The sequence below is a fragment of the Solanum pennellii genome, chromosome 10 (genome assembly GCF_001406875.1).
Source record: "Solanum pennellii chromosome 10, SPENNV200".
NCBI lineage: Eukaryota > Viridiplantae > Streptophyta > Magnoliopsida > Solanales > Solanaceae > Solanum > Solanum pennellii.
In genome coordinates this window covers 75176061-75186300 of record NC_028646.1, presented here as the reverse complement: position 1 = coordinate 75186300, position 10240 = coordinate 75176061, and the positions used below count along the sequence as shown (strand labels likewise).

Genomic DNA, 10240 nt, shown 5'->3' with positions numbered 1-10240 from the left:
ACTCTGACTATGTTCATCTTAATTATTCTTTCGTCTCAATTATGTGATGTTATTTCATGATAACTTTTTTTTCAAATATATTAAAGGTTTTAAAACAAATCATAAATATTTATAAAATTATATTTTAAAAAGTGGATTAATTAATTCGGGATGTACTACTTCTTTACCTTTAATCATAAATTTCTAATTAAAGCTTGAAAAAGTGTACTATTGAAAGTGTCCTCCTAAATAAGCGTCTCAACCTAAATTTAATTGCGGTTTGAATCTGACTCAAATAATTTTAAATGTCATTTTCAGGAATCTAAGATCTCATCGTGTTTTAGTATTGTTTATGGCAATTTTAATATTATAGTTTATTAATTAGGTGGTGTTTAATTAGTAATGATTGGGTAGTGGGTTGGTTTATAAATTATATTAATAAATTAAATTACAACCAATAGTTGAGCGCCAAGTATTTTAAAAATACTTAAACAGTTTAATTTCAAAACAATTAAATAAGTGGTCAATTTTGAACCCAAAGGTGGATGACAAGGGTATTTTGGAGCCAATAGGTGGATTAGAAGGACATTTTGAAGCCAATATATGGATGGAGGGTAATTTTATATCATTTTAAATATTTCAAAGGTATTTTAGACCCTTTTCTGTATTATTAATAATATACAAAAAAGTACTACAATGTTAGGGGTTTGCTTGAACTGCTATCATCATCTATAATAATACAAAACACAAATATCAGCAAGGCCCATTAGCTCAGTTGGTTAGAGCGTCGTGCTAATAACGCGAAGGTCGCAGGTTCGAGACCTGCATGGGCCATTATTTTTATTTTTCAACTTTTTCATTATTTTCGCTTCTTCACTATTATATTTATTTTACATATTAATTATACATATAATCGTTTTATAAGCTCTTTTGTTTAAAACTATAAATATAACTCATATGATCTATCCCATGGAGGACTTGAGGCTAAGAGGAGGGGACGGACATTAATTATTAATCATATGGAAAATGCAAAAAATTAGGAGTGAACATTGTGGGGCGGCAAATGATAAGTTTGATTAATTATTAATCCATCAAATTAGTGTTTTATGTAATGCCCTCTTATTGAATTTCCAACTCCATAAATACCCCATCACTAGTGTTAATTTATGCTTCTTTTTATGTGATCAATTAATCTGTGGGTGATAATTGTGATAGTCGATATTTTAACTTTAAAAATTGAAAAAGTAATATACGTTAAAGCAGTACAATATTTATTGTATCTATACATAAAATTTTAATTATATATAAATATTGTACTTTTTTATCTTATTATGTGGAAACTGATTTTTATGAGGAGAGAATTGTTCAAGTTCATGTAAAGAGACCATCACTCAATTCTCCAATAAATATGAAACTTTTACCCATTTTAACGATATATAATTAAAATGATCTTCTATCTATATATAATAGATGTTGAGTCGTCTCTAGCTTCTTCAAGAATTTTTAAAAATATTTTAAGCTCATTTAATGGGAATGCTAGCTCCTCATTATTTGCCTGCTTAATTCTCTCTTTGTTATGGTAAATTTGATCAATATCAATCTATAATCTTTTATCTGATTTTAGTTTAAATTTTATGTATTTTTCTTCTTCTTTGCAAGTAGGATAGAATTAATCATTCTATTACGAGTTCTGTTGAAATTAATAATATATTTCAAATTTTATGTCATGTATTAAAGTCAGTTTCTAATCGAGAAAATTCAAAATATAAATAAATTAATTTATATGATATAGTGTAGTATTATCTTTTTCCTATTGTTAGTTTTATAATTGATAGTTTCAATATATAGTTGCTTAAAGAAACTGATTTTGTTATCATTTTCGAGTAAGAGATAAATATAAGAAAGATTAGAACTATAAGATTCCGCATGGAATAAAAGTAAGAGCGATATATATCCATAAATAATACGAAATTAAAAAGAGGAAGAAAAATGAGAATAACTACTTTTATATATGGATTGAGTGCTGGTGAAAAATATAATTGTAAATGAAAACAAAAATAGAAAAACTAAATATGATCAGGTTGAGGCGCATGGGATTTGTCACTTTTTAAAAAGAAGATTCAAGTATAATGCGACAAGGTTCTTACCAATTTAGTAACGACAATCTCTATTCGTAAAGATATAATAGTTCGACAACGTCGACTGACAAATAAACTTTAAAAAAGATATTTAATTTAAAATTTCATCAATAAAAATACCTCCCTTCAACTAAATGAAACTCTGTTTTCTTCACATATAGCCTGACTTATACACCTTATTTGCACCTACAACTCTTCTCACAAATTATCACCACAAAGAAAATATTACTACTATATTTTTATATGTACAAGCGGCTGAGAAAGCAAGCGATGCATGACGTACCTGAATCTAGTTGTGGACATTAATTATTGTATTTAATGTATAACTTACATAAATAGCTATAGTTTGATGGTTATTAGATTGAGATGACTATATTTATCATATTTTAAAAAAATAGCTATAGTTTGTTTTAAAAAATGGCTAAATTTTTTTTTTAAAAAAAAATACAAAAATACATTGAAATTTAAATGTAACTGAAAATCCTATTTTCTAGCCCACTAATCTGGCACTTTCAAATTGTAACTGACCTTTCCTTAATAGGATTCTTATCAACATATAAAAAATTGAAGATATGCAATCTGTTCTTATACATTGTACTACCGAAAAAAATGACAACGATCTGCGTTTTGATTCGCCATTCCGGAAAATGGAGCGATGAGAATTGTTATGTGGAATACAACATTGACGGGATTGTTTTGAAGGAATATGCTTCATATTCTGATTTAGCTAATGTGATTTCCGTACAATTGAACATTGATCTTACAAAGAAGTGTATGAAGATTAAATACACTATCGAAGGTGACGATACGCCTATGGAAATACGTAACGACATGGGTGTGCGCCTATATGTTCAGTTGAAAAAAATGAATACTCAAATTGGAGTATATCCCCTGTGTGTTAGTATTTACGATATTGATATTGTATATTCTGATTCTAGAGAAACTTCTATTGAAAGTGATGTGTTGCAACTTGAATACAAAAAGAATTAAATAGTGAGTATGATCTATTAGCAATTGTACCAGCATTTGGCGATCAAACAGTAGATGCATTTGATGTTGAAAATGATTTAATAATCACGAACAGATCGCAAAAGGAGATAATGGTGGATCAGATATACATGGATAAGTCGACATTGAAAGATGTGATGGAAAAATATTCAATCGAAAAAAGGTTTAAATTCTTGGTGGAGAGGTCAAACTCTATTAGGTAAATTGTGTTTAAATTTATTCATATTACGTTTATTTATATATGTTTGAAGAGGCAACTCAAAACTAAAANAGGTTGTATGCACCAGTTCCTCGTGGTTGGGTTATGACATAGAATATTGCAGAGTGCATCAATTCGACGTTAGTAGCAGCAAGAGAATTACCAATATTTGACTTTTTTGAACAAGTGCGTTTGATGTTTGCTAGATGGAATTGCACAAATCGAAAAAATGCATCATGCACATTCACACTGCTTCTTGGACATGTATCCTTGGAATTGATGAGCTCTTCTTCTCGCCGGAATATATGAACGTACAAATAAAATACAGAATAGCGAATTTAACAGCATCATCATCATTGCCACCACCCCAAACCTTTTTTTTATACTTACTGATCAAATCCACTTTTGTAACAATACTTTTACCCTCAAAATACTGATTGATTAATCTGTTTGGCTTCCTTGTATCAAACTAAAAAGTCATCTTTATTACCAAAGCAGTTCAACCCAGTAATGATAGCAAATTCTTTGATACCAAAATGGAGCGTGGTATGATTTATATGAAACAACAATTCACCAGGGGAACTGTCCTCTAATTCACATACCATGAAACACCTAAACATTTGTGGTTGCGCTCCATATACGTGCATTTTTGTATATGCTCCAAAACATGTATCTTTAAATTGATTGAATTGGGTCGCTGTAAGCTTCCCCTTCAAATCTGTGACTATGTGTTCACATAAACCTGCATGCGTGGGGGTTTAATTGGGCGAGCCAATACATGGAATCTGATACCCTGTAATTATAAAAGATAACACATTCAGAAAAGGAAAAACTACTAATAAACTTTCTTGGTATATACTCAACGTAACCTTTGTTGTTCGACTAACATTACATTATAACACATGTACAAAAAGCTTTAATGTTCTTTTTTGACTTATTGTACGTTATCTTGATATTTCTTACAATATACACTAATTTTTACATGCAACCTGCATACATTACATCACTGCCTACATTCACACAAAAAGCTCTCATATAAAATGTATTCACTTACATACTTTTTACAAAACTAAATGCATATATATCTAAACTACAGTTACCACCATTCAACAACATTAATACTATATCATAATCAAAAACTATATTCATTTAAGTAAATTTTACAAATCAAAAGATATATACTCCACATGATCTTTCTTAATAGAATTAAAGTACACTGCATGTACATATGCAAAAATTAAAAAAATTAAAAATGTACATACCGTTAATTCTTCATTGACTTCGTCTTGTTCTTCATTAACTGCATGTCTACAATCATGTCGGAAACTACATTTTTTACTTTCCTCCTCTTGTAACAATTTTTTTCAATCGCTTTCACCGTTGACCCTACTTTTCTTTTAGAAGGAGACCTTACTATTTCATCTTTCGACTTCTTATGTAATTCCATCACAGCAGTATATCCTGAAATTTATGTTTTAATCTAAGTTATACCTAGATCAAAAGATGGTATTTCAACCATGAAATTTTTGGTATATTTTGTACCTCTTGTGATTATCCTTGTGGTATTTCGTTTAGACATTATATACAGCAACTCAGATCCTAAAAATTTATAAACAAATAAATATTGAAGAATTTAACCTAATAAAAATTGAAGAAACGTGCATTATCTAAACAACATAAATATATCCGAAAATCAAGCAATGTTGCGTATTTGATTTGAAAAAATACAAACCTAATTTCGTGGGAGCTTGATAGAGATTCAATTGATTAAGAATTTTATGGTAAATCTGATTTTGAGAGGATTTGGGAGATAAGTTTGAAGCTGTAAAATGGGTTTCTTGGAAAATGACTAAACGTGAAATCAGATTTTGGGAGGATTTGGGAGATAAGTTTGAAGCTGAAAAATGGGTTTCTTGGAATTAACGTGAAAAGAGGCTTCTTTAATTTCAATAGGCGTGCTGTAGATAATAGAGAGAGAAACATCCATAATATATGTGCACAATTACTATGGAAGGAAGAGAAACGTTAAAATAGGAACATGATTAATAAAGGAGTAGATTATAGAGAGAGAAACGTGAGGCGTGCATGCACAATTATTATGGAATGAATATAAACGTGAAATTAGGGGCATATTTTGTACCTCTTGTGATTATCCTTGTGGTATTTCGTTTAGACATTATGTTCAACAACCTAGATCCTAAAAATTTATAAACAAATAAATATTAAAGAATTTAACCTAATAAAAATTGAAGAAACCTGCATGATCTAAACAACATAAATATCTCCTAAAATCAAGCAATGTTGCATATTTGATTTGAAAAAATACAAACCTAATTTCGTGGGAGCTTGATAGAGATTTAATTGATTAAGAATTTTATGGTAAATCTGATTTTGGGAGGATTTGGGAGATAAGTTTGAAGCTGTAAAATGGGTTTCTTAGAAAATGACTAAATGTGAAATCAGATTTTGGGAGGATTTGGGAGATAAGTTTGAAGCTGAAAAATGAATTTCTTGGAATTAACGTGAAAATAGGCTTCTTTAATTTCAATAGGCGTGTTGTAGATAATAGAGAGAGAAACATCCATAATATCTGTGCAGAATTATTATGGAAGGAAGAGAAACGTTAAAATAGGAACATAATTGATATAGGAGTAGATTATAGAGAGAGAAACGTGAGGCGTGCATGCACAATTATTATGGAATGAATATAAACGTGAAATTAGGGGCATATTTTGTACCTCTTGTTATTATCCTTGTGGTATTTCAAAAAGAACTTCAGAGTGGTCACTTCCCTCTTCTTATTACTTCAGACAATGCTTCCGGAGCTAAGCGACAATACGTTCTTGTACCCGATTCTCAGAGGAATCTCGTCGTCGTCTTACCTTTGGAATGCCGTCGATCTCCGCCTCATTCCTGATCTCCTCGCTAAGCTTTTCTTCTCTCTCTAGGTTCCATTTCTTTGATCTTCTCTGCTTTTTTTTTGAATTTCCTTTACCTTGGACTAGCCATTTACCAGATTCAAAAGGACCGGAGTCGTCCAAAGCGAAAGAAGTTCCGATCACAGCTTCTCAAACAAAATGAATTAGGGAAAAAAGGGCATTCGTAGCATCCATTCCTTTTCCTTGCTTGCCTCCGTTGATTAGTCCTCCTGATCCTAGTCCTACTCCTTTTCCTTCAGTCCTAGTGCTAAGAGGGCATATTCCTTATACTTAAGCATTCAGTTCCCTTTCAACCGGTAAAAGCTTGGGCCCAAAAAAGCATGAGAGAGGAGACTTAAGAAGAGCAGGGAATATGGAAAACAAAGCCCCATTCCGTCTAATTGCTAAACTGCCCTTCAACAAGAAGATTCAATAGCACCCTTTCTTCCTCTTCCGGAAAAACTAGCTGCTGACTCAACCTCCCCTCGGGCCTACGCACTCTTTGTCTTTGTTTTTAGCATCGGCGATTGAAAGAGAGCAGGAGCCCATTCTATTCTATCTATCCCAGAAAGAAAGTCTCAACCCTTTGGTACGAAAGTAGGCCCTAGCTTCTCAATAAGGCATTCAATGAACTAACTATACTTAAGATGTGAGCTATACCTATTCCTTCTTTTCTTATCTCTTCCCTTTCGGGCCGGATCGGATAAAGAAAGGAGCTAAAGAATGAAATATTCATCAAAGTAGTCCTTACATCCCTCCGCAAGCATAAGAAGAGTCCGATAATGGCTGGTCTTTAAAGGCCATTAAGAAATTACATAAGTCAAGTTCTTGTGCTATGTCAAAAGTGAAGTTCTCCCCGCCCTGGAATCCCTTCACTCCCAACCAACAAGCTTCAAACTAGAGGGCGCCAAGCCCATCATCTTTCAATCGTTCTAGACTTCTCACTATCAGCCAGTTTTCCCACGTCCGGTAGGCTTTCTTTCAAAAACCTTGACTAATAAAATAGTGAAATTAGAATAGGCTGAGAAAAGGGCTAAGAGCGAAGCTTAGGATATTACTTAAGGAAAGGGGCGTAGCAGTTCTCCCGTGATCAATCTCGTTCCTTCCGCTTTGCTTAAGCGACTACGGACCTTAAATTGTTCTTACTCGTTTCGTTTAGGCCAACTCGTCACGTCAATCCGTCTCTAATAGCCGCGCCAAAGCTTCACTCCAGGTCGAACTCACTTCCATTTACAATTCCCCAATTCCCCTTTTATGGGAGTTTACGCCCTTTCTCGACCCTATCGAGCTCTTCCCGAACCTCCGCCTCTCCTCAACGAAGTCATTAAAGTGGGGCAACTCGTATTCGCTAACTAACTTAGGGAACTTAGGCACGTCACCCCACTGTGAATCTATCTTTCTTTATCGCGCTTTTGATCCTCTCGATGGGAGAATGAATTAGTGGAAAGATCTGTTGTTCGATCTGCTGGGGGGCGATGAAGCCAATATAGTATCGTTAATCCCCCTGGCCTGCCTTTCGAATGAAACAGTTATGAAATATCCGGGCCGGGTCTTGGGTCCAACAGCCGGATCGATTACAAGTCATCTCCTAGCCTTCTTTCCTTGTTTTGTTGCACTCATTCACTCCGAAATTCCATGCCCTAAAGGAAAGGGCAGGAGAGAGGGCAAAAGAAGGAAAGTTGCTTGCCCGAAGGGGAAGGAAGAGGGGCTTTTCTTTGCTGGCCTTTTCATCGAGAGATGCGGCCGGTGTTGTCTCTATGCCTTTTTGCCTATCTTACTCTTTCTCAAGGGACAGATGTCGACAATGCTATCATTAACATCTGATCTTTTTTATCTTCTCGAGAGAAGCCCAAGAATTCCGGCTCGGAACTTGACTCCTGCTTTTGTTAAAAAGTCCATACTTAACTTCATTTCATGTCCGAGTTCGTCATTGTCTTACCTGCTTTCCTGCAGCCTACTTAAGCCCGGAGGAGAATGCTTGCTGTCAGCTTCTATTCTCTATTCCTATCCGAGTCTATCTTTCAGAGAGAACCTACCCCTTCCACGGTACCCACCTTCAAACAAACTTATACTAATGAAAATGAAGTAAATATGTCAATCTTGATCTCGCCTAACTCAGTGTACTCTTGAGCCTTTCACAAAGGGAATTCATGCAGGCAGTTCATGGATAGTATAAACATTAGGCTCCGGTTTGCCCTGCCTTTGTCTAATTCCAAAGAGTTTAAAGTAGATTTCAGACTTCAATAAGTTTCCCTCAATGAAAGCGGGGATTTCTGCCTAGCAGTAGGTGTCAGGTGAAGGGGCAGAGACGTCCTCTTTCTACCAGACTTGTCTCATTAATGTGAAAACTGGCAAGCCCACGGAGCGGTGCCGGTGCGCTAGCTTAAGGAAAGCAGTTCGTTCAGGATGTTAAACTTCGTATTCAATCGGGAAACCTTTAACATATTCTTCTTTTTTCTCTCTATTTGTGACCATTCCCACTTCAAAGTCAAAGATTAGGAAGATTCTCCTGATTTTTGATGTTATGGCCTCCTACAAAACTAGAAACGAATTGGCTTAGCTCTCGAAACTACCGGCGAAGGAGAAAGTTGTCCGCAATTCATTGCCTATTTTGAGGCTATAACTGTAATGAAAATATCAGATGGGAGAAGGAGAACCGGTTCGGCAATAAGACCTGGGAAGGGAGATCACATGGCCGGTCTGCGAAGAACAATCAAAGGAGTTTTCACTTCCTCAATTTAGGGCATTCTAGTTAGACATGCTACCTTCTCGATGTATCGATTCTTGGTAGACAAGGCTGGTTTAGATTGAGACGCCCACCTTTCGGTCCGGGGCTGCAGTTTTCTCTTTCTGTCGGAAAACGAGCTTCGCTTCTGGCAAAACATCGGGAGGGAGTGCTACTGCTTCCTTAATTCATCAATTCCCATCTATGAAAGGGATCCAATTCGGTATCTTGCGTACGAATTCATGTTGTCAACGAGGATCTTAGCCCCTTTCCTTGTTGTTTTCCCGTAAAATGAACAAAAAAAGGAATGCCTTTGAGTGAGAGCAGAATGTAGGAACGAAGCTTCCCGGAGTCCATCGATTCATTCCCAATCCCGTCCCGTTCTCTCACCAACTTGAATAGCTTATTTTCCTTCTCAACTCAAGGTGATCTAAATATCATGTCTACGACCCTCACCTCCCCGGAAAGCGCCTTCGTTCCGCATCAATTGTACAATAAAATATATCTCGATTGGACTAAGGAAGAACAAAAAATCTTCGCTCGATTATTATTTAGTTTCTCCTGTTACCTTGTTTCAAAGCTAGCGCCCCTGCTCTTTCTATGAGTTGGCTACTCCGTTGTACGCTATCTTTCTCTTCACACCTGGCCACCCACCCCGGTTCCTTTCTGCTTTTTTTNGTTCATGGATAGTATAAACATTAGGCTCCGGTTTGCCCTGCCTTTGTCTAATTCCAAAGAGTTTAAAGTAGATTTCAGACTTCAATAAGTTTCCCTCAATGAAAGCGGGGATTTCTGCCTAGCAGTAGGTGTCAGGTGAAGGGGCAGAGACGTCCTCTTTCTACCAGACTTGTCTCATTAATGTGAAAACTGGCAAGCCCACGGAGCGGTGCCGGTGCGCTAGCTTAAGGAAAGCAGTTCGTTCAGGATGTTAAACTTCGTATTCAATCGGGAAACCTTTAACATATTCTTCTTTTTTCTCTCTATTTGTGACCATTCCCACTTCAAAGTCAAAGATTAGGAAGATTCTCCTGATTTTTGATGTTATGGCCTCCTACAAAACTAGAAACGAATTGGCTTAGCTCTCGAAACTCCCGGCGAAGGAGAAAGTTGTCCGCAATTCATTGCCTATTTTGAGGCTGTAACTGTAATGAAAATATCAGATGGGAGAAGGAGAACCGGTTCGGCAATAAGACCTGGGAAGGGAGATCACATGGCCGGGCTGCGAAGAACAATCAAAGGAGTTTTCACTTCCTCAATTTAGGGCATTCTAGTT

The 10240-nt window shown here is 35.5% G+C and overlaps 1 long non-coding RNA gene and 1 other non-coding gene across 2 annotated transcripts; one reads left to right on the top strand and one right to left on the bottom strand.

The window, feature by feature from the left end:
- The first annotated feature begins 739 nt into the window (after positions 1-739).
- Positions 740-813, top strand: TRNAI-AAU. Its single transcript has one exon. It is a non-coding gene; the product is annotated as a tRNA-Ile (tRNA).
- A 2787-nt stretch (positions 814-3600) lies between these two features.
- Positions 3601-4948, bottom strand: LOC114074330. The gene is made up of 3 exons (XR_003574692.1): positions 4867-4948; positions 4587-4785; positions 3601-4117 (listed from the first exon to the last, which is right to left on the bottom strand). It is a non-coding gene; the product is annotated as an uncharacterized LOC114074330 (long non-coding RNA).
- Positions 4949-10240: the final 5292 nt, after the last annotated feature.